Genomic DNA, 25,454 nt, shown 5'->3' on the forward strand with positions numbered 1-25,454 from the left:
AGTACTCAGTACAAAAATAACAACAGAATAATTGCAAAAACATGGTAATAAAACAATAAGGAGAGCAAAAATTAATAAAATTGAATTAAACAAATACATGCAAAACACTTAGAGAATAAGAAACTCCAAAACTGGTTCTCTGAAAGTACTTTTATAAAGAGGTATATTTTTGGTATGAATGATAAGAAAAAGGAAGAGTAGCAGCAGACAATATTAGGAATTTTAAAGAGGAAATCCAATTATAGATTGAGTAGAAAGTGTAAAATTGCAAAAGAAAGTGTAAGCCAAAATGTTTGAAAACATCTAGGAATTGAAGCAGTTTTCTAGGAAAACAATTACCAAAATTGGCCCAAGATGAAATACAATTACATCAATATATAACCATGTGGCTCAATTATAAAAATTGGATCAGTGGTCAATAAAAAGTCTACCAGCTCAAGCATTTATGGGAAATACTTAATTTTCCCAGATTCAATAACTCCTACTGTATACAATTATTCCATAAAATAGAAAAAAGAACATCATTTTCCAAGGAACATTATGAGGCTAGGGTAACTTCAATACTAAAACTTGACAGTCACAGTGAAAGAAAAGGAAATTATAGACCAATTTCACTTAGAAAAATAGATATAAAAATCATAAATAACCTACTATTGAAATGAAAGTTGCAGTTCATTAAAAAATATGAGAATACTGTTTAATATTAGAAATTCTGTCAGTATAGTTTTTATTCACAGGATATATTAGGATGTAAGTTTGACTCCTGGAATGGAGACATCTAAAACAATGGCAACTTTAATAAGATAGAATTTTGTGTCTCACACAGAACTCTGGGCGGATGGTTCAAGGCTGGTTTGGTGCTTCATGATCAAAAGTGGTCCAGACTCAGTCATTGCCTTGCCCCCTTCAATGCATGGCTTCCCTCTCGGTGTTCAGATGGCTGCTCCAGCTCCTGCCTTCACAAAATAGTTCAGCTAGCAAGAAGGAAGAAATGGTCAAGCAATGCGCACGCTCCTCTGTCACACGTCATGTCTGGAAGGGCAAGGCATGGAAACTGCATACACTTCAAGGTAGAGCTCATTAGCCAGAACTTTGTCCTGTGGCCATATCTAGCTGCAAGGGTCTTTGGGAAAGTACTGAGTGACCATGTGTTCCCTGAAACTTTATTACTATGGAAGAAAAAGAGAACAGATTATAGGGAAAAACTAGATGTTCTACCCCAAAGGAGAAAAACAGAAGATTCTCTCATTAAATGCAGATAAAGCATTTAATAAAATTAAACACCTTTTGTATCAGTCAGGGTTTGCTAAAGGAATAGAGCCAGTATATATTTCCACTCAAATCTATAAATTAACAGAAAACACCCACGCACACACACACAAATTTATTTCAAGCACTGGCCTACATGATAATGGGGGTTGACGAATCAGAAATCTGCAGGGCAGAAATCTGACATGCTGGGAACTCCCAATAGGAGCTGGTGTTTCAGTCTTGAGGCAGACGTTCCTCTTCCCTGGGAAACCTCAGTTTTGCTCTTAAGGCCTTCAGCTGTTTGGGGGAGACCCGCCTATATTATGGAGGGTAATCTGCTTTACTTAAAGTCATCTGATTGTAGATGTTTACCACCTCCACAGAATATCTCCACAGCTACACCTCTATTAGTGTTTGACTGGGTAACTGGGGTTAACTAGCTACTTAAGTTGACATATCAAATTAACTATCATACCCCTTGTGGATACAGTGAAGGTTCCTATGGCCAGGATCCTCACCTGAACCCAAACTACTTGATGATGTAACTGGCCTGCTGCTAGGCTACAGCTTCCACACCCACAGGCAATAAGCTATTATAGACTGAGTCACTTTATAAAGAGCTCTGCCCAGTGCTCTGGGAGGAGGCAGAGATGAAGGGGGTTACAGACCTGCAGACTGCTGGGTACAGATGTAATTCTAGTGCTCAACCCATTGCCAGGAGAACAAGCCAGGTAATAAACCCCCTCACCCCAAGAACATTCCATTGTCATTCTTCAGTTTCACTGAATCCATAGTGAACTTGTCCCGGGCTGAAACCCATGGACAAGACACCCCTCATGCCAAAACCCCCTCAAAAAACAAAAAATAGCAAGCAAATTAGGATTTGAAAGTATTTCCTTAACCTGATAAAGACTTGTAGTGCATATGGTAATCTTTTACAACTTGATATTTGTGCATATTTTTAGGCTGCCTAGCATCTGCATCTCCTTCCTGCATTTGGGAAATCCACCTTTCTGTGGGTCTCAGTGAGAATCTAGTCCCGTCTCGCATTCTAGAAGCCCCAAAGGCCAGATTCTGTCTCTATTTCCTCACCTGAAGCCACTCTGTGACTTCGGCCTAGCCAAGCAGGTGCTCTGGCAGTGACTCTGACTGAATGGCTTCCATAAGGAAGCTGGTCTGAAACGGGGTTCTCCCTGAAGGCAGGGGCAGAAGCATCTGGCCGGTACCCTCACCAGGCTGTTCCTGGCATGTCCCCTGGGTCCTGGGTTCCCACATATGCTCCCTTGGTTCATGTCTATTTTGTAAGCCTACTTTTTCACAGAATGTTCTTTAGAAATCTTGACATCTCTTTGTTGTTGTTTTTGTGAGTTTAGCCTGAGTCAGTTGCTGTTGTTTGTAATCATAATTGTAATCGATAACTACATAAAACTCACAGCAAAAATCAAACTTAATGGTGTTAGAAGCACTACCTTTTAAAGCAGTGTCTCTGAATCACAGGCAATAGCACTTTCTAGGGGGTGTTTGCAGTGTCTGGAGAGATTTTTCACGGTCACAACACATAGGGGTAGATTCTGTGCTATGGCAGCCAGCCTCTAGGGATGGAGGCCAGGGATGCCGCGAAACCTCCTACCTAGTGTCAGTAGTGCTGGGATTGAGAAACTCTGCTTTAAGGTAGGAAACAAGACAAGGAGTCTTGCTTTCACTGTTTCTATTCAGCGTTGTACTGGAGGATCTAGAAAGTGCAATAAAACAAGTGTTAAAGAGATAAAAGGACTGGAGTGGAAAAAAACCCGTGTGTTACTTACAGATGATACAATTGAGTGTCTAAAGGTAAACACTCAGAAACACTAGTAAAACCATACATAGCTCACCAAGGTTGCTGGATGTAAGATCATACAGATAAGTCAATTACATACCAACAGTAACCACTTAAAAAATAATACCCATGTGTTATTTTTGCAACTTATTAGTCCATAACAGTTTCAAAATAAGTTTCTAAAGATAATGATTTAAAGAATTCCTTTAGCAAAAGCAACAAAATCCACAAGCTATGGAAGAACAGTTTAGCAAAAATATGTAAGAGCTTTATGAAGAAAACTCTATATCTTAACTGAAGAACAAAATGAGAACTAAATAAACGGAGAGACATATGTTCATGTTTGAAAAACCCAGTGTTGTAGGATGTCATTTCTCCTAAAATTCATCTACACATTCAATGTAAGTCCAACAAAAACCCCACAACTGTTTTAACATAACTTAAAAAACTGATCTTAAAAATAATGTCAGTTAAGTAAAGGGCCAAAAATGCTTGAGAAAATTTGGAAAAATAGACGGTAGACCTGGATGGAGAGGAGAGCATATGAGATGCAGGGGCCGGGGAAGGAAGGGAAAAAGGCTCTTCAGTAAAAGGTCCAAAGCAAATAAACATGTAAACTCCGGGTAGTGTATCCATACATGTTTGATAATTTTAAAAAAGCTTAAGCAGCTCTTCATCTGGCTTTTCTATACAGGCTGGGTTAAAGGCAGGTAAACTGGAAGCAAGGAGGTCCATGGTGGTAATCTATGCAAGAGGAAATGACCAAAGCCGTGGAGATAATTCCATGGAGAAATTTAAGGACTGAGGTGTGCAGAACTTGGCGATTAATTCAGTATGGGGAATAAGAGAAGGAGAAGAGAAGGTGACACCAAGGGTTTCAGGCTTGGTGACCCGGTAAAAAGTGGTTCTAGTGTCTGGGATGGAAAACACAGAAGGATCGGAGTTTGGGAGGGAAGATACTGAGTCTTATGGTGAGGATGCCTGTTGTCCTGTTGCCTTTATGAACAGTTGCTTGTAGAAAGTGCTTCTGCCCACTCCGAAGGGTTTTGGCTCAGTTCAGAGAAAGGTGGAGGAGGCAGTCTCTCGACAGTGGCCTCTCCAACTCCATTTTAAAATGACTCCAGTCATGTCGATTATTCACATTTGCAAAAAAACCCACCCAAATATCAGATCAAATCTCTTGAGAGCAGGCAGGACACACAAGGGACAGAAGAACCTCTTGACTAATGACACAGGCACACAGTGTAGTTTCCCAAATGGTGGGAAGCTACAAGACACACATCTCAGTTTCTTCCACAAAGACATTGTAAGGAGAAATAAGGTTGTGGCAGGGTGGGGTGAGGAGTGGTGTGGATTAAGAGAGGATGAAGCAGCATTCTGACCAGTTGCAAGGGATGGCTGTGTTTTGCCTTCTGATTCAAGCATGCAAACTCTAATCAAACATTTCTGAGACAACTGGGGAAATGCAAACCCATATTGGATATTTGATGACATTGTGGAATTATCTTTACATTTTAGCTGAGATGGTTGTATTATGGTTATGTTTCAAAGAAAAGTCCTTGTTTTCTACAGACAAGGAATATGCTAGAATATTTAAGGATTGGGGGATAAAATGGCTGGGATTTGCTTCAAAATCATTTGATGTGATTGGGTTGGTGTGTCAGTGAAACAAGAGGAGTTGATATTTGTTGAAATTGGCTGATGGGTGCACGGAGGGAATTGTCACATGGTTCTCTCTACTTTCATGCTGTCTCGCCAATGGGTTTCAGCCCTGGGCAAGTTCACTCTTGATTTGGTGAGACCGAAAAAGTGACAGTGGAACGTTCTTGGGGTGAAACAGTTTACACCCAACTTTATTGCCACGTGGCAGGTCAAATGCTAGAATCCCATCCACCCAGAGCAAGTCTGCATGCAGCAAGTCAGTCTTTGCCTCTGATGCTCTCTGCCCCACAGCTGTCTCAGCCTTTGTCTTTGGTGCTGCCATCACTCTAGCCTCTGCTCTCCTGCAGCCCAGAGCACTGGGCAGAGCTCTTTATATCGAGTCAATAATAACGTATTGCCCATACATGTGTAGTGAGTAACCTGACCAGGGCCGGGTGAGAATACTGGCCACAGGAACTTTCATTTTCTCTACTCATACATGTGTTAGTTTTCTAGGAGTGGATCTCACTGGGCTGAGATCAATTGCCCCAGTGCTAGTTGGGCAGGACTGCTTTTCTCTCTGGAAGCTCCAGAGCAGGATCTGTTTTTGTGGTTTTCATCTTCTAGAAACTGCCTGTCCTAGGTTTGTGAGTCTCTTCACCTTTAAATCCTCAAGGGCAGGTTGAGTCCTTTTCACACTGGCATCTCACCAGCCAAGAATTGTATTCTCCTTTTTAAAGACCCTGTGATTCCATTGAGTTCACCAGGTTAATCCAGGATGATCTTCCCAGCTCAGGGTCAGCTGATTAGCAACCTTAATTCCAGCTGCAACTTGCATTCCCCTTTGCCATGTAGCCTGATGCAATCACAGGCTCCAGTGATTAAATGTACACATCTTGGGGAGAAGGGCACATTATTCTGCTTACCACAATAATGTTACACATTTTCCATAATAAGAAGTAAAAAATCCAAAAACCATCTAAGAAGAATTACCCATCATTGTATTCCTTAGCTGTGTTTATAAGCCAGTGGCACAACAAATTATGCCTGGAGCAATAACCCAACTTTCGGTTGAACATGGTCCATGTATATGAGGATTCTATTTTTGCCTATTACACCAAGGAGGGGAATTGAGATACTGTAATCTCATTACTATGTAGATTGCATCTAAAGCATTAAATAGAGGAACAGTTATAAGATAATATCAAAGGTAAAACTTGGGCTAATTTATTGTCTTTCAAAGCAAAACCGTAACACAGTGAATTACATAAAAAGAAGCTAATTGGTTAAAAAAACTCAATGAAAAATGCACTTTCCCATTACAAAACACTTTCATACACAGTCTCATCTGATGTCAAAACAGCCGTTGTGTTGGGCAGAATAAATGTATTTTTTCCCCTTTTGTAGTTGAAGAAGGTAATTGAGACTCAAAAGGATCGTGACTTGCTTTGAGTTCTTCCAGTTAATTGGCAGGATGGGGAATGGGAACCCAGCTCTTTTTTACTTGCTGCACCAAGCTGCTTTTGTAATCACCAGAGAAAAGCTAAATTGTGCTTAGAATAGTTTATTACGACAAAGACAGGTGTAAATTATTATTTCAATAAACACTAGGTACATTGGGTATAAAATGAAAGGTATCTCCTATGGTTACTTTGCTTTGTGATGGCTCCCTGAAGCTCTTCCTGCTGAGCTCCCACATCAACCTATATTTTCTGGCTGTGAGTTTCCAGGGGGCCTTTGTGTTTCCCCATTAACGCAGAAACACTGTCTCTAAATCCCATGTAAGTTTCCTCTTCCTGGTACGAAAGAAGTATCTTCCCTGCTATTATGTTGAGGTCATGTGACCACTTCTAGCCAATAGGCTGTAAACAGAAATGTCAAGCGTGTCTTCTGGGATAAAGCCTGAAAACAGGTGTGAGAGTTCTCCAGGTTTTCTCTTCACCGTCGGTAGTGAGGGTTGAGGGCACATGTTGAAGTGGTAGCACTCCAGTTTGGAAGTGGCTTAGGTCTCAGTGAACCACAGAAGTACTACTTGCTTGATACCAGTATTCGAGGCACCTTTACGTTAGCTGATTATGACAGTGTGTGTCTTGCCTCCACTAACTCTTGGACTATCACAGTGAGCAGGGGTGTGTGCTCAGTTGAATGTATTTTCTCTACAGTCTGACATCCATATATCTTACTTTCTTATTAGAGACCTTTATTCCCATTAAAGAAAAAAATGGTTTGTCAAAAACTAACGTGAATAGTTTTTATATGGCTGAGCAGTAGCTATATTGCAAAAAGCTAAGCAATATTTGTAGTTTTCAAGAATTACAAAGATGGGGCAAAATAACTGGATTAGGAAGACAAAGTATGTTTAAGATTTCTGTTATTAGTTGGTGTAATAGGTAGCTGTGCTTCGGTAAGCTGTGTGTGTCAGTGAGAAGGGTAACAGGCAGGCCCATTTTGCCAACCATGGGAGCATGTCTCCTGACCTCCGTCAGGGACAGAGGGCACAAGAGGTGACCCATAGTCCTTTCACTGTGTCACTCAAGGGAATCTTTTCAGTCAGCCAGGCAATCGGCAACCCTTTGCTAAGATCTTTTTTTTTTTTTTTTACATGATTAAATCAAGGTTTATTTACACAGCAATGCTATGATTTGGTCCCTCTTCAACTCTGTCCTATTTTTTTTTTTCTAGATAATTATTTTTTATTGAAGGGTAGTTGACGCACACTATTACATTATATTAGTTTCAAGTGTACAACACAGTGATAAAACATTTATATACATAATTCTAGGTTCCAGCTATCACCCTACCAAGCTGTTACAATATCTTGACTATATTCCTTATGCTATACATTACATCCCGGTTACTTATTTATTTTACCATTGGAAGTCTGTCCTTTTTTTTTTTTTTTTGTGAGGGCATCTCTCATATTTATTGATCAAATGGTTGTTAATGACAATAAAATTCTGTATAGGGGAGTCAATGCTCAATGCACAATCATTAATCCACCCCAAGCCTAATTTTCGTCAGCCTCCAATCTTCTGAGGCATAACAAACAAGTTCTTACATGGAGAACTTAATGAATAAGTTACATAGTGAACAGTACAAGGGCAGTCATCACAGAAACTTTTGGTTTTGCTCATGCATTATGAACTATAAACAGTCAGTTCAAATATGAATACTCATTTGATTTTTATACTTGATTTATATGTGGATACCACATTTCTCTCTTTATTATTATTTTTCATAAAATGCTGAAGTGGTAGGTAGATACAAGGTAAAGGTAGAAAACATAGTTTAGTGTTGTAAGAGAGCAAATGTAGATGATCAGGTGTGTGCCTGTAGATTATGTGTTAATCCAAGCTAGACAAGGGCAATAAAACATCCACGTATGCAGAAGATTTCTCTCAGAACAGGGGGGGTGAGGTTCTAAGCCTCACCTCTGTTGATCCCCAATTTCTCACCTGATGGCCCCCCTGCGACTGTGCCTGTCTTAGGTTGTTCCTCCCATGAGGAATCTTACCCGTCTCTGGCTAACCAGTCATCTTCCGGGGCCATACAGGGAAATGTAAAGTTGGTAAGTGAGAGAGAAGCCTTATTGTTTGAAATGGTTAGCTTTTTATTTCTTTGCATATTTATGCCCTGTAGCTTCTATGCCCAGCATTTGTCTTGAGGTATCTTTACCACTTGGAAGAATTATGATACTCAGTAAATTTGATATGAGGCATGAATTCTATTTAAGGGTTGTAATTAGGAAGGAAGAAGAAAAGCTATAGAAGTAGCAGGCGGAAGAAAACATGGGAAGATTGATTATTTCTTTGACATATCTTCTTGTAGAGTAACTTCAGCATGTATAGGTTTTAAGCTACTACTTAAATTGCGCACACACATTAACATAATAGGAGTATAGTTACATAACCAAAGCATATCTGTAATTACCAGCCATCTCCAGTGAAACCAAGAGAACCAGTTAGGCACCTTAGGCATTTGTGAAAACTTATCTATGATATGGTGGATATTGTCCAACTGAACTTGAACAATCTGAGAGAAATCAGACAAATTAAAACAACCCATTCCTGGGGAATGTTCACATCCCTTATGTTCTTTTAACAGTAAATAGTCTGTAGTTGTAAGATTTTGGAGCGCTACAGTTTGCACTTCTCCTAATTCTTGGTTGAGTTCCAACAGTATAGATCCAGTCAAATTTGTTGTTTTACTGTATGCACAGGCCAGCTTAGATATCTCCTTCATTCCCATGGCAAGTCCAGGAGCTGGTGGGATGAGTGCATCTACAGCTGTAGCAGTGCGTGGATCTTTGTTGGGGTTTTTTGATGATCATCTTCTGGCATGAGTCTTCCAGAGAGTACTGATGTTGGAAGTTCTCTTTCATATCGTATCATAGTTCATTTTCGGGGTAGCTCAATTAGGCTTTGATCCTCTGTATAAACGCAAACAGACCCTTTGCCTACACTTTTATATGCCCTTTATACCCTTGTGTAGAGCTCATTGGAGGTTACCACACAGGAACTGCCCTTTTTTTTTTGCTTTGTTTTTGGTATCACTAATCTACACTTACATGACGAATATTATGTTTACTAGGCTCTCCCCTATACCAGGTCTCCCCTATAAACCCCTTTACAGTCACTGTCCATCAGCATAGCAAAATGTTGTAGAATCACTACTTGCCTTCTCTGTGTTGTACAGCCCTCCCTTTTCTCCTACCCCCCCATGCATGTTAATCTTAATACCCCCCTACATCTCCCCCCTTATCCCTCCCTACCCACCCATCCTCCCCAGTCCCTTTCCCTTTGGTACCTGTTAGTCCATTCTTGAGTTCTGTGATTCTGCTGCTGTTTTGTTCCTTCAGTTTTTCCTTTGTTCTTATATTCCACAGATAAGTGAAATCATTTGGTATTTCTCTTTCTCCGCTTGGCTTGTTTCACGAGCATAATACCCTCCAGCTCCATCCATGTTGCTGCAAATGGTTGGATTTGCCCTTTTCTTATGGCTGAGTAGTATTCCATTGTGTATATGTACCACATCTTCTTTATCCATTCATCTATCGATGGACATTTAGGTTGCTTCCAATTCTTGGCTATTGTAAATAGTGCTGCAATAAACATAGGGGTCCATCTGTCTTTCTCAAACTTGATTGCTGCGTTCTTAGGGTAAATTCCTAGGAGTGGAATTCCTGGGTCAAATGGTAAGTCTGTTTTGAGCATTTTGATGTACCTCCATACTGCTTTCCACAATGGTTGAACTAACTTACATTCCCACCAGCAGTGTAGGAGGGTTCCTCTTTCTCCACAGCCTCGCCAACATTTGTTGTTGTTTGTCTTTTGGATGGCAGCCATCCTTACTGGTGTGAGGTGATACCTCATTGTAGTTTTAATTTGCATTTCTCTGATAATTAGCGATGTGGAGCATCTTTTCATGTGTCTGTTGGCCATCTGTATTTCTTTTTTGGAGAACTGTCTGTTCAGTTCCTCTGCCCATTTTTTAATTGGGTTATTTGTTTTTTGTTTGTTGAGGCGTGTGAGCTCCTTATATATTCTGGACGTCAAGCCTTTATCGGATGTGTCATTTTCAAATATATTCTCCCATATTGTAGGGATCCTTCTTGTTCTATTGATGGTGTCTTTTGCTGTACAGAAGCTTTTCAGCTTAATATAGTCCCACTTACTCATTTTTGCTGTTGTTTTCCTTGCCCAGGGAGATATGTTCAAGAAGAGGTCACTCATGTTTATGTCTAAGAGGTTTTTGCCTATGTTTTCTTCCAAGAGTTTAATGGTTTCATGGCTTACATTCAGGTCTTTGATCCATTTTGAGTTTACTTTTGTATATGGGGTTAGACAATGGTCCAGTTTCATTCTCCTACATGTAGCTGTCCAGTTTTGCCAGCACCACCTGTTGAAGAGACTGTCATTTCGCCATTGTATGTCCATGGCTCTTTATCAAATATTAATTGACCATATATGTCTGGGTTAATGTCTGGATTCTCTAGTCTGTTCCATTGGTCTGTGGCTCTCTTCTTGTGCCAGTACCAAATTGTCTTGATTACTATGGCTTTATAGTAGAGCTTGAAGTTGGAGAGTGAGATCCCCCCTACTTTATTCTTCTTTCTCAGGATTGCTTTGGCTATTCGGGGTCTTTGGTGTTTCCATATGAATTTTTGAATTATTTGTTCGAGTTCATTGAAGAATGTTGCTGGTAGTTTCATGGGGATTGCATCAAATCTGTATATTGCTTTGGGCAGGATGGCCATTTTGACAATATTAATTCTTCCTAGCCACGAGCATGGGATGAGTTTCCATCTGTTAGTGTCCCCTTTAATTTCTCTTAAGAGTGACTTGTAGTTTTCAGAGTATAAGTCTTTCACTTCTTTGGTTAGGTTTATTCCTAGGTATTTTATTTTTTTTGATGCAATTGTGAATGGAGTTGTTTTCCTGATTTCTCTTTCTGTTGGTTCATTGTTAGTATATAGGAAAGCCACAGATTTCTGTGTGTTGATTTTGTATCCTGCAACTTTGCTGTATTCCGATATCAGTTCTAGTAGTTTTGGGGTGGAGTCTTTAGGGTTTTTTATGTACAGTATCATGTCATCTGCAAATAGTGACAGTTTAACTTCTTCTTTACCAATCTGGATTCCTTGTATTTCTTTATTTTGTCTGATTGCCGTAGCTAGGACCTCCAGTACTATGTTAAATAACAGTGGAGAGAGTGGGCATCCCTGTCTAGTTCCCAATCTCAGAGGAAATGCTTTCAGCTTCTCGCTGTTCAATATAATGTTGGCTGTGGGTTTATCATAGATGGCCTTTATTATGTTGAGGTACTTGCCCTCTATTCCCATTTTGCTGAGAGTTTTTATCATGAATGGATGTTGAACTTTGTCAAATGCTTTTTCAGCATCTATGGAGATGATCATGTGGTTTTTGTCTTTCTTTTTGTTGATGTGGTGGATGATGTTGATGGACTTTCGAATGTTGTACCATCCTTGCATCTCTGGGATGAATCCCACTTGGTCATGGTGTATGATCCTTTTGATGTATTTTTGAATTCGGTTTGCTAATATTTTGTTGAGTATTTTTGCATCTACGTTCATCAGGGATATTGGTCTGTAGTTTTCTTTTTTGGTGGGGTCTTTGCCTGGTTTTGGTATTAGGGTGATGTTAGCTTCATAGAATGAGTTTGGGAGTATCCCCTCCTCCTCTATTTTTTGGAAAACTCTAAGGAGAATGGGTATTATGTCTTCCCTGTATGTCTGATAAAATTCCGAGGTAAATCCATCTGGCCTGGGGGTTTTGTTCTTTGGTAGTTTTTTGATTACCGCTTCAATTTCGTTGCTGGTAATTGGTCTGTTTAGATTTTCTGTTTCTTCCTGGGTCAATCTTGGAAGGTTATATTTTTCTAGGAAGTTGTCCATTTCTCCTAGGTTTCCCAGCTTGTTAGCATATAGGTTTTCATAGTATTCTCCAATAATTCTTTGCATTTCCGTGGGGTCCGTCGTGATTTTTCCTTTCTCGTTTCTGATACTGTTGATTTGTGTTGACTCTCTTTTCTTCTTAATAAGTCTGGCTAGAGGCTTATCTATTTTGTTTATTTTCTCGAAGAACCAGCTCTTGGTTTCATTGATTTTTGCTATTGTTTTATTCTTCTCAATTTTATTTATTTCTTCTCTGATCTTTATTATGTCCCTCCTTCTGCTGACCTTAGGCCTCATCTGTTCTTCTTTTTCCAATTTCGATAATTGTGACATTAGACCATTCATTTGGGATTGTTCTTCCTGTTTTAAATATGCTTGGATTGCTATATACTTTCCTCTTAAGACTGCTTTTGCTGTGTCCCACAGAAGTTGGGGCTTAGTGTTGTTGTTGTCATTTGTTTCCATATATTGCTGGATCTCCATTTTGATTTGGTCATTGATCCATTGATTATTAAGGAGCATGTTGTTAAGTCTCCATGTGTTTGTGAGCCTCTTTGCTTTCTTTGTACAGTTTATTTCTAGTTTAATGCCTTTGTGGTCTGAAAAGTTGGTTGGTAGGATTTCAATGTTTTGGAATTTTCTGAGGCTCTTTTTGTGGCCTAGTATATGGTCTATTCTGGAGAATGTTCCATGTGCGCTTGAGAAGAATGTATATCCTGTTGCTTTTGGATGTAGAGTTCTATAGATGTCTATTAGGTCCATCTGCTCTACTGTGTTGTTCAGTGCTTCCGTGTCCTTACTTATTTTCTGCCCGGTGGATCTATCCTTTGGGGTGAGTGGTGTGTTGAAGTCTCCTAGAATGAATGCATTGCAGTCTATATCCCCCTTTAGTTCTGTTAGTATTTGTTTCACATATGCTGGTGCTCCTGTGTTGGGTGCATATATATTTAGAATGGTTATATCCTCTTGTTTGACTGAGCCCTTTATCATTATGTAGTGTCCTTCTTTATCTCTTGTTACTTTCTTTGTTTTGAAGTCTATTTTGTCTGATATTAGTACTGCAACCCCTGCTTTCTTCTCACTGTTGTTTGCTTGAAATATGTTTTTCCATCCCTTGACTTTTAGTCTGTACATGTCTTTGGGTTTGAGGTGAGTTTCTTGTAAGCAGCATATAGATGGGTCTTGCTTTTTTATCCATTCTATTACTCTGTGTCTTTTGATTGGTGCATTCAGCCCATTAACATTTAGGGTGACTATTGAAAGATATGTACTTATTGCCATTGCAGGCTTTAAATTCGTGGATTCCAAAGGTTCAAGGTTAGCCTCTTTAGTATCTTACTGCCTAACTTAGCTCGCTTATTGAGCTGTTATATACACTGTCTGGAGATTCTTTTCTTCTCTCCCTTCTTGTTCCTCCTCCTCGATTCTTCATATGTTGGGTGTTTTGTGCTGTGCTCTTTCTAAGAGTGCTCCCATCTAGAGCAGTCCCTGTAAGATGTTCTGTAGAGGTGGTTTGTGGAAAGCAAATTCCCTCAGCTTTTGTTTGTCTGGAAATTGTTTCATCCCACCATCATATTTGAATGATAGTCGTGCTGGATACAGTATCCTTGGTTCAAGGCCCTTCTGTTTCATTGTATTAAATATATCATGCCATTCTCTTCTGGCCTGTAGGGTTTCTGTTGAGAAATCTGATGTTAGCCTGATGGGTTTCCCTTTATAGGTGACCTTTTTCTCTCTAGCTGCCTTTAACACTCTTTCCTTGTCCTTGATCTTTGCCATTTTAATTATTATGTGTCTTGGTGTTGTTCTCCTTGGATCCTTTCTGTTGGGGGTTCTGTGTATTTCCGTGGTCTGTTTGATTATTTCCTCCCCCAGTGTGGGGAAGTTTTCAGCAATTATTTGTTCTAAGATACTTTCCATCTCTTTTCCTCTCTCTTCTTCTTCTGGGACCCCTATAATACGGATATTGTTCCTTTTGGATTGGTCACACAGTTCTCTTAATATTGTTTCATTCCTGGAGATCCTTTTGTCTCTCTCTATGTCAGCTTCTATGCGTTCCTGTTCTCTGATTTCAATTCCATCAATGGCCTCTTGCATTCTATCCATTCTGCTTATAAACCCTTCCAGAGTTTGTTTCATTTCTGCGATCTCCTTTCTGGCATCTGTGATCTCCCTCCGGGCTTCATCTCATTTCTCTTGAGTATTTTTCTGCATCTCTGTCAGCATGTTTATGATTCTTATTTTGAATTCTTTTTCAGGAAGACTGGTTAGGTCTGTCTCCTTCTCTGGTGTTGTCTCTGTGATCTTTGTCTGCCTGTAGCTTTGCCTTTTCATGGTGATAGGAATAGTTTGCAGAGCTGGGACGAGTGACGGGCTGGAATGACTTCCTTTCTTGTTGGTTTGTGGCCCTCCTCTCCTGGGAGAACAGCGACCTCTAGTGGCTTGTGCTGGGCAGCTGCGCGCAGACAGGGTTTCTGCTTCCTGCCCGGCTGCTATGGAGTTAATCTCCGCTGTTGCTGTGGGCGTGGCCTGGCTCGGGCAGCTACTCCAAAGTGGTGGAGTCACGTTGGAGCAGGAGCTGCTGGGAGGCTATTTATCTCCGTAAGGGGCCTCCCTGCTCCCTGCAGCCCAGGGGTTAGGGTGCCCAGAGATCCCTGGATTCCCTACCTCTGGATTAAGTGTCCCACCCTGCCCCTTTAAGACTTCCAAAAAGCACCCGCCAACACAAAACAACGACCACCAAAAGAAAAAGAAAAAAAATTTTTTAATTAAAAAAAAAAAAAAAAAAAAAAGGTAGTCGCTCGTTTTTCTTTATTCTCCGGTGCCAGCCTCAGGCCTCTGCTCACTGGTCTTGCTGCCCTGTTTCCCTAGTATTGGGGTCCCTATCCCTTTAAGACTTCCAAAAAGCGCTTGCCAAAACAAAACAGCAAAAAAGCAAAAAAAAAAAAAAAAAAGTAAAATGGTCGCCCGCTTTTCTTATGTCCTCTGGCGCCCAGCCTCCAGTGCCCGCTCACTGTTCTTGCTGCCCTGTTTTCCTAGTATCGAGCACCCTGCACTCTGGCCCGGATGGCTGGGGCTGGGTGTTCGGCAGTCCTGGGCTCGGTCTCCCTCCCGCTCTGCCTGCTCTTCTCCCGCCGGGAGCTGGGGGGAGGGGCGCTCGGCTCCCGCGGGGCCGGGGCTTGTATCTTACCCCCTTCGCGAGGCACTGGGTTCTCTCAGGTGCGGATGTGGTCTGGATATTGTCCTGTGTCCTCTGGTCTTTATTCTAGGAAGGGTTGTCTTTGTTATATTTTCATAGATATATGTGGTTTTGGGAGGAGATTTCCGCTGCTCTACTCACGCCGCCATCTTTCGCCCCTCTCCCTTTGCTAAGATCTTTAAGAAAATGAATGATAAGGAAATTTTCTCCCAACAATAATTCAATATACCGACAATAAATATGTTACAGAAAGTGTTTGGCAAAGAGCACGCGTCTACCTACAGATAATTTAACACCTCATTTGTATACGGCTAATGATTTACAAAGCACATTCCCCTTGGGCACTTGAATACGGCTCTGGGAGGTGGGCCCAGGAGTTAGGTCCCCATTTCCTAGGAGGGCTGGTAAGATCTGGGCACCTCCCCTGTTTGCTTCCCGGAGCACCCCCTTGCCTCTTTGCACATTTAGGGATAATGTGTTGGTGGGTTGTTCTGCCTCGGCAGAGCGTGTCCTGCTCACCTAATCTGTGACCGCGCTTGGATTTCCCGGCCTCCCTTGCCGTTGGTTTGGGGACCTGGAAAGGAAGGCATTAAAGAGCCGGGGTGTCTAGTCCGCTCTTCTCCCCATAGGCGGTCCGGGAGGTGACATACTCCAGTTAACAGCACAGTCCACTACCTGCAGCACGCTTCCCGTGAGTGAGAAGGGAGGCTTGACTGTGTGAAGTCACTGAGATTGCAGTTTATTTGTTGATTCAGAGTATCATAGCCTATCCTGATGAATAAAATGACTGACTCTCCACTCTTCTAAGTATACCATTAGGAGCTGCGTGCTGAAGAATCCAGAGGCTGGTAGCTCTGAAATTGGGTTGAGGACTAACAGTATCATGTCTACTTTTAAATTTATGTGTAATTTCCTAGAGGCAGACTTAAAAAATTTGTTATTTTTATCAAACTGCTACATGTACATAGTGTAAAAGGTCTCTGATGCTGTAAGACTCTAAGTATTGAATATAGCTGTCGTTTGCTTGAGCCCGCCCCTCCCTAGGCCTGATCTCTTCCGTTCCCTTGGGAATTTATGTCTATATTTCTAAGTGAATATTTCTATGTTTTTAAGTGTTAAGCTTTTATGGCTCTGTCTTGTCAAGTCACTTCAAACATTTTTTGTTGACTTCTTCTTAGTCCAGATGAGGATTTAGCCACTTCACACCTTCCTCATCTCATTGGATCACAATTTTTGGTTAAATTTTCATTTGCTATTTATTATTTAGGACCATATAAGTACTGTCATCCATTAGGAGAAGTAGTGTGCTGTGGTTCCATTTTTTTTTTCATGAAAGTTCCTCCTATCCTGCTGCAATGAATATTTATCCAGTTTTCATTTGCTGACTATATATGTTTGCCGATATTCCTTCCCTCCTCATTTCCACATGGCCAAAGGTAATGGGTAATTCTCCTGATGTTACTTTGACCTTGGGTGGATCTGACCAGGTCACTCCCGAGACCTGGTGCACAGCTGACATCCTGGGTCTCATTTCCTGGAATCAATGTCTTCCTCCTGCTTGGATTGTTTACTCTCTTGTCTCGGGGCTGCACACACCCCCTCCTGTAGCTTCCAGAGAAATGGTGTCTACAAGGTAAAATTCTTGATATCTGCAGTATGAGGTCTTTGCTTTGGTATCTTGCTCTGTTTGCCCATGTTGCTGTTGACAGTTTGATTGGATTTTGAAATGAGTTAGAAATAATTCCCTTTGTCCATCTCTGGAAGCACACCTTGGGAACTGCTAAGAGTGGTTGCCCTTGCAGAGGGACACGAGGTTAGGGATTGAGAGGGGCTTCCTTTTTCACTACATAACCTCCTGTACTATTTGAATTTTAAAAGCCATTTTTACACACTGTTTTATACTTTAAAAAAGACATTAGGACACAGAAAACATGGCAAATATGGATAATTACAACTACCCCCCAATTTACGATGTATTATTGATATTTAACATCATTTGAGCTATATGGGCAACACACTCAGTATAATACAATCATGTTAGCATTCAGGGTTTTTCTATAGATTATGTTACTGTGTATGCCCAAGTATGATGGAATGATATAATGGAATCTCATAATCTTGTTATCACAGAGCTTTGAAACAAAGTAATGACGATTTGGAAATTTTAGGGGAACAGTGTGACTTTGCACCAAATATTGGCCATTAAAGTTGAAGTAAATTGGTTTAAAACAGCCCTCCCACTGAAATCCTTACTAATCACCATCACCACTCCTAACATCGCCACGTGAGGTGGTTTCCAGGCCAGTTACCTTTACAGAGATTTTCTTGGATTTTTGCAGTTCAGATATGTAAATAGCTAAGCCTCTCAGTGAGCCATGCAGAACAAGATGACATCAGTAAAGGCTTCATTGTAACACGTTTATTAGACAAACCTCAGAGTTAAGGAAGAATGTGAAAGGTGAGTGGTTAGACCTATATTTTTTTGTGGTGCGATTTGGATTGTAGAAAGCTCTCAGCCTTGCTTTAAGCATGAGAGCACTTTGAATTACACAGATAATTCATTGTTAATCTTTCCTGCTTTCCCCAGTAATTGGGGGAAATGGCCAATGATGGGCCTCTACACACACAAAATAACGTCAAGGATTTTGACAATGACTTTAATCTAGAGAGTGGTTCTCAGCCTATATGCTGCACATTGTAATCACCCAGAGAACTTCTAAATTACTGATGTGTGGGCCTCTCCTGAGAGATTCTGAATTAATTGGTTTCGCTACATCCTGGACACATCCAGGGAGTTTTAAAAGCTCTCCTGGTAATTGTAATGTGCAGCCAGGCCGGAGAACCATGCTCTGGGGTGATACTGACCTCTAGAGACGAGAAGTGAAAGTGGTCCTTGTTCATCTCGAGGCTAATTGATTTACTTACCTCTTTGACGTGGTTGTCTCAGACATTAACTTTAAAAATTAAATGATGTGTATTGGGTTTTATTTGTATTTACAAAAGTCATATGTGATAAATAGTCTCCAACACAGTTATTGTTTAGTTTTTGGTATATGTTCTTTGCCTTTTATTTACTTGTTCACATTAGTAGAAGGTGAAATATACACAAAACATGAAGTGTGTATACAGTTTAATAAATAATTATAAATTGAATTCAGGAAACCTTCCTGGGCCAACCATCATGCTAAAAGTTCTCTTGTGCCTTTGCCTTAAGAAATAACACTTGATTCTTTTGAAAATCAGTTTGTCCCTCTTTCTTCCAGTTTTTAGTTTGTATCCTCACATTCAAGAACCAAAGGCAACATTCTTGACAGTCCTTTGGGGATGAGAGGAAAGGAGTGGGTCCGTCCTAGCCTGAAGGTGTAACTTGATACAATAAACTGTCTGCTGCTAGTCATCCTGGGGCCACCCTCGGTAACAGATAAGCCCTGTATTAAGCCCTGATAAGCCCTGTATAGTCTTATCTAGAGAAACATTATATATACATTCTCCCTTTATTATTCTATAGATAGACACATTTATATAGAGAAATACAAGGAAATAAGCGAAGGCACCAGAAACACACACGGAGCAATCGAGCAGCTTTCCATCGACCGGCTGCCTCCATCCACCCCGCTCACCCGGCCCAGGCAGCCGTGCGTGTGTGCAGGACAAGGGCCCTGCAAGAGCGTCACCTCCTACTGGCTGTCGCCAGGATTGCGCTGCTTCCTGCAGTGAGCGGAAAACAGCTGGACAACAGGGTTCTTGCTTTCCAGGGTTTGTGCCCTTCTCCAGAAGCAGGCTTTGACCTGATGAAATAATTTTGGTGCCTTTGCTTCATAATTATGAAGAAAACAGGAACAGTGCAGAATTGCCACTTCCTCCAACACTGTGGGGGATTATGCGCTGCCCGGCCCAGCAGCCGTTTTGGCTGCCAGCGCGCTTCCCTGTCCCTGTTCCCCTGGTCGCCAGCTCTCACCTGTGGGGACACAGGGAGTCATGTGATCCAGTTCTGGCCAATCAGACAGCCTCCCCCCAGACTGGTCATGGAGGGAATGCCATGCCAGCTGGCCCTGCAGAGTCCTTCTTTGAGGATGCTCTTACCAAGACTTACGGCCTCTGATGCCTTTGTTGGGGAGCTGGGAGGAGGGCTCCGGCGGCTTTCCCCGCAGTCCTTGCCGTTTGGAGAAGCCTGCCAGTAGGAGCAGAGGACTCCAAGCAGGGGCAAGAGGCGGCAGGGAAGGAAGCCGGCCCTGTGGAGCCAATTCCCTTCCCCACCTCTGAGGCCCCAGAGCATCCATGCTTTGTGCCACCCAAGTATCCTTTGAGCATATTTTTCTTCTGTCATAATTATCCTGAACTGGGTTTCTGCCATTTACAACTGGTACTGTTTATCCTAAATAGTATTTTTTTAAAAAGGCATTGTCAGACGGACGAAAATTCAGACCAGCTCTGAAATATGTTAGGGTACATAAGCATCATTTTCCCCGTTTTCTTTGAGTGCAGTTCTTCGTCCCTCTCTCTGCCACGGTTTTTAGTGGCTGTTCTCAGATCCCAACACCAAATGTACTTCCTCAACTTCCAAGCTGGGCTGTGTTACGAGGGCAAGAGAATCCCAGCGACGGGCTTTTCCAAGCAGAACTTCGAGGGGATAGAAAATAATGCCACTCTGCATTTAGAAGTCCCAGATTTAGTGCCATGCTGACACTGAGGGATCAACTTTGGGGCATCAAGTCCCTGGGGTCGACAGGATGATACCAGGGCTGTACGCCTTCTGCCTTCTGTTCTGTTCCACTCCATCCCACCTCAGGGTGGCCCTCGGGAGAGGATCTTGGGGTTGAATCAAAAGGGTGTGTGTGTGTGTGGGAGACCAAGGTTTTCTTCTTTTTGCTTCTTTGTTTTCACTCCTCCAAGGCTGAGTCCGCCCCTCAGTCCCTTTGTCTGCAAATAAAACCTTGTCTTTTTCACCCAAATTCAAGAAACATAAGTAAGATTCAATGACCGACATGTTCACCCGAAGATATTCACAAACTAGTTCACGGCAGAACTGCTCATCCCAGCCCCAGACAGGAAACAGTCCAGATGGGACAATGGGTGAACTGGGACGTGTTCAGACAGGGTGGGGAGTGGGTGGGGGGCGCCATGTGACAAAGAATGAGCCAGCTCCTTGTGCAACGATGTCCATGGATCTTAGAAACATGATTTTCAGAGAAAATCAAACAAATAAAAAAGAATAAAGTGCATTTACCAAAAGTCCCCGAATAGGTAAAACTAATCAGTGGTGTTGGAAGTTTGGACAGTGGTAACCTTTGGGAAGAGGGGATTAGGGAGTAAGCAGGTGGGGGCATGGGGACGGCCTCTGGGATGCTGACAATGTTGTTCTTTGCAACTGGGTAGGGGGTTGCACAGGTGTGGTGACTGTGTGAGAATGCACTAAGTTGTATACTTCCAGCTTCTGAGCTTTTCTACACATGACTTACATGGATCAATACGTTTAAAATAACCAATGCTCGAACAGGAGAAAAAATGCCATGAAGGAAGTGACACTGTGGAGAGCTCCCGTGAACTGCTGTGATGTTGGTTGAGGTACTATTTTGAGTTGCTGCCCAGGCATTTCACTGCATGACACCCCTGCTCACATAGAGTCTCGGCATTTAGATAAGGACCCCAGCTTAGAATTGCTGCCCCGAGTTCCCACTTTGCTCTTCTGCAGCACCTTTAAAAATAAACACTAAGAGTTGAGTTCAGGCCGAGCAGCGGTTGAGCCCTGGTTCTGCAGTCGTTCGGGCACCAGATGCTCTTTTGTGGTTCTAATGCAAAATGGTGGCATCTTCTTAGACCTGAACCACTGAGGAAAATCTCAGAGAGGGTGTCACTAAGTGCAAAATCAACAGCTCCTGCAGGGGTGAGGATGGCAGGGACATTTTTTTGCCTTCCCTGCCCAGCAGGGGCTCCTCTGCCAGTCCCCCACCTCTGGCACAGGACCTTCACACTCATTGCATCTACAATGAAGGCATCTGCAACTGAGATGCATTTTCTGCCTTCCCGCCCTTGCTGCCCTTTCCCCCATCTAACCAGTCACCAGACTCTGTGGCTCACCTTCCACTCCACCTCTGGAATAGCGGTTCTCAATCTCAGCATACATTGCAACCACCTGGAGAGCTGTCAAGCCCAGATACCTGGCTTCCACCCCAGAGAGTCTGATTTAGGTGGTCTGCAGTGTAGTGTGGACATCCGTACTTTAGAAATCCTGCAGGGGATTTGGATACGCAGCCAGGCTGAGAACCTCAGCTCCACACTCCATCTCTTCCTCTCCACTGCCGAGCTGACTTCCCTGTTTCCTCCCACCTTCTGTCTTCTCGCACAGCCTCCTAACCCATTTGCCCAGGTCCCAGCTCCTATTTCTTATTCCCTGTCCTTCCCTGTTGATATATGTCTTCTCAATGGGTTTCAACCCTGGACAAGTTCACTATGGATTTAATGAAATTGAAAAAATGACAGTGGAATGTTCTTGGGGTGAAAGGGCTTATATTCAACTTTGTTCCCATGGTGGCAGGTCAGTCACTAGAATCCCCTCAACTCAGAGCGAGTCTGCATGCAGCAAGTCGGTCTCTGCCTCTGGGCCTCTCTGCACTGCAGCCTCTCAGTCTCTGTCCTCAGTGCTGCCACCACTCCAGCCTCTGCTCTCCTGTTCTCCTGCAGCTGTGCACCTGTGCCACCATGTTGTCCAGAGCACTGGGCAGAGCTCTTTATACAGAATCAATAATGTATTGGCCACATGTGTGCAGTGAGCAAGCCAGCAGGGTCAGGTGAGAATCCTGGCCATGGGAACCTTCACTTTCTCCACAATATCCTAACCTAAAATCCTAACCCTGACATTCAAATCTTGCCCAAAGTAGCTCCTGCCTGCTCTTTCAACCTTCTCCTTCTCCACCCACCCCATGCAACCACGCCACTAAGCCCAGGTCCCCAGGCACCTACACGCTGAGCACAGGTCCCCTGGACATCCATCAGCCTGCCTGCCCTTTCTGGCTACCTGTTGGGGTTCTCTTCTGCCTACACCCGGCTGGATCTCCATTCCTCTGGGAAAGCTTCTCAGATCCTTCCATTATTATCAACAAGTCTCTTCCTTCTCCGTTTTCCTGCAGCATGTTGTTTCTACCCAGGAAATACAGAGTCAGCCCTGGGTCTCATGTATGTATGGATTTTCTGCTCCAGTGACACTGAGAGATCCCTGAGCCTGGGTCCCTCCAATGTACGTAGGAAGTGAGCAGGTCTCTCATGCATCTAGAATCATAGGCATGGTATTCCATCCACGGGAGAGCTGAGAAACAGCCACTCCAATCATTCTTTGTGTTCTGTGGTCCAGAACCCTGACGAGAGAGACCTTCAGGGTGCATGTTCTGTAAATGTGAAGTGCACGGGCTGACACACTGTACATCCGAATGCCAGGGGGCAGTGGGGCTTGAATCAATGTTGGAACATGCATTCCACATCCTTCTGTCCTTTTCTTGCCCTTCTCTCTACTCTAGAAGTTTCAAAGTAAGATTAAATTCGGAAGGCTCCTTTGCAGCTAGGTAGGTCTCCTGGCTCAGGAAGTGCGGCAGAAGTCCCTGGGGGAGGCCTCTCCCATGCTCCCCCGCTTCTGTCTGCCTGGAGTGCAGACACAGTAGCTGTGGGAGCAGCAGCCATCCTTGACCCTCTGGAGCCACATGGTAATGCTGATGACATTGAAAGCCACAGATGACCATGTCTGGGGTCAGTCTCTGCCTATCGAGAGTGATGGCATTGGCTAGGAAAGGTCCCAGGGAACTTTGAGGAACAAGGTTTATTCCAAAGATACACAGCATGCCTCATGCCCAGTGCCACACAGCAAGGTCACAGGTACAGAGGGAGAAAGGGAGAGAGCATGTGGAGACCTAGCTTTTCATTTTATTAGGGTTGAGGATGGGGTGCCAAGGGTTTCATGGGTTCACATTTTATTGGTAAATTTAAAAAGTAAGAGTAGAAAGGGAGAAGCTGGGTCACCAGAGTGGTCAGTTATTCAGGTCACCCAGGGCTTTCTAAAAGGGGAACTTCCTGGGTGGGGAGGCAGAGAGAAAATGGAAATTTCTGACCAGGATACTTGTCTGACTTTAATAGTGGCTGTTGCATATATGTAAGAGCCTGCTTTACATACAAGAGCAACAGAATGTTTAAGGGGGACGGAGCCACGCAGCCACAGGAGTACGCAGTGCAGGGGAGGGGTGGAGAGGAAAACACCCATTCTGTCCTCTCCTCAGTTTCTGGGACATAATTGGTCAGGCATCTGCCAGTCACCATAGAGACCTGCCCACAGAGTTCCTCCTGGTGCTCGGGGTGGGAAGCAGAGAATGGGAGAATGGGGGAGAATGGGAGGAGCGGAGAGCTGAGTAGGAGGGCAGTGCAAGTGCAGAGCAGAAGCCTAGCAGGAGGCCCGGAGAGACTGAGACCTAGTCGGTGAAAATGAACATGGTATGAACCCCTTTTAACACCCCCATCTTGCCCTTGTCTTCATTCAGTCTCACCTAATCTGTGGTGAACTTGCCTGGGGCTGAAACCCTCAGGCAAAAACAGGAGGCCTGGCTCTTTGGTTGTGAGGCTGGCAGTGTGTTTACCTGAGGTGGATGTCTTTGGAGGCCTGGGCAATCAAAAACTTAATGTCAGGCACTTACGTTCAGATCCCCTTGAATGGTTGTGTTGGCCTCAGACTGTTCACCACTAAACTTCAAGATACATGAGAAGAATAAACCCCTTTACTGAAGCTATTCTTTGTCAAGTTTTCTGGTTTTGCCACACACACACACACACACACACACACACACACACACACACACACACACACACACACACACACAAAACGCAAAAGCAAAACAAAACAAAAATACCTGATATGTCTAGTGTAGAGGCAAAAACATTGCCTTCTTTCCTTCTAGGCTGTTTGGTTGGTCTAATAATTAAATTGACATAACACAGGTTAACAGGAGAAAAACAAATTTGATTTTATATGTACGAAGCCCCACAAAAATATGAGACTCAAGAAGTGATCAAAGCAGTGTTAGGGGGTTGTTGTGTATTTTCCTCCGTTCTTGTCCCCGCTGCAACAAAGAACTTAGGGCAGAGACACAGTAGTGAAGCAGAGTGAAAGTTTTATTTAAAGTTACGCACTTAAAGAGAGAAAAAGTGTGGGTAACCTCAGGGAGGAGAGGTGACTTGAAAGGTTTAAGTTTTATTTAAAGAGAGAAAATGCATACTCGGAGATAGGGGAGTGGTGTGGGCTACCTCAGAGAGAGGTGCACTGAAAGATTGGGGCTTCTCCCTTGTAAGGATTTTTCAGGAAGGTGACAAAGGGCTAGGGGTGTGGACTTGTTAAGTGGTCTCAAGATTTTATCTTTGATGAGAGACATTACGTCTGTTCTATTATCCCTCCTGTAGGTAATTCTGCAAAATTAACACCAGAAATTTACTGATCAGCTCCTCTCCAGGATAGTAGCTTCCCTCTGGGGAAGCTGTCCGCCTGTCCTACCACCACAGTGGGCTAAGTTATTGTCTGTTTACTAAAGAATATGTTAAGATGCAGTAGTTGTCCCAACTTCCTGGGTTTTAAAATGCAATCTTAGCTTTAAGGAGGAGTGTTTCCTATTTTTACTATGCTGTTTATAGCTGGGCTTATTTGCTAAATTAATCATGACGCTCGCCTGCGCAGGTTGCAGATTAGTTGATTAGGGGCTGGAGGAGGAAAAACAGCATATAGGTTAAATTAAAGAATAAGCTGGGCCTTTTAGAAGGCTAAAGTAAATCTTAAAATGGTATGTTCTAATTGACATAGTGAAGACATGGACTGTGTTCAGATACTTTTCTTCATCTGGAGAATATCTGGATATTCCATTACTCCTGGCCTTTGGAGCTTCAGCTGATTAACTAATTAACTCTGTGAGTCTTTTCTGGCTCTCTAGTTTTAACTGGTTACCTTTTTGAGTCTTTTTTAGTGGACCTTACTTTACTGGCCTTATTCTCTCTCCACCCCGCTCATATTTATTTTCCTGCCTAACAGCAAGAAGCGTTTATATCTTTTAGACAAAAACAAAAACAAAAACAATATATTTGTAAAGAATTGACAAGACAAAGGTGTTTGG

The sequence above is a fragment of the Manis pentadactyla genome, chromosome 1, assembly GCF_030020395.1.
Source record: "Manis pentadactyla isolate mManPen7 chromosome 1, mManPen7.hap1, whole genome shotgun sequence".
Taxonomy (NCBI): Eukaryota; Metazoa; Chordata; class Mammalia; order Pholidota; family Manidae; genus Manis; species Manis pentadactyla.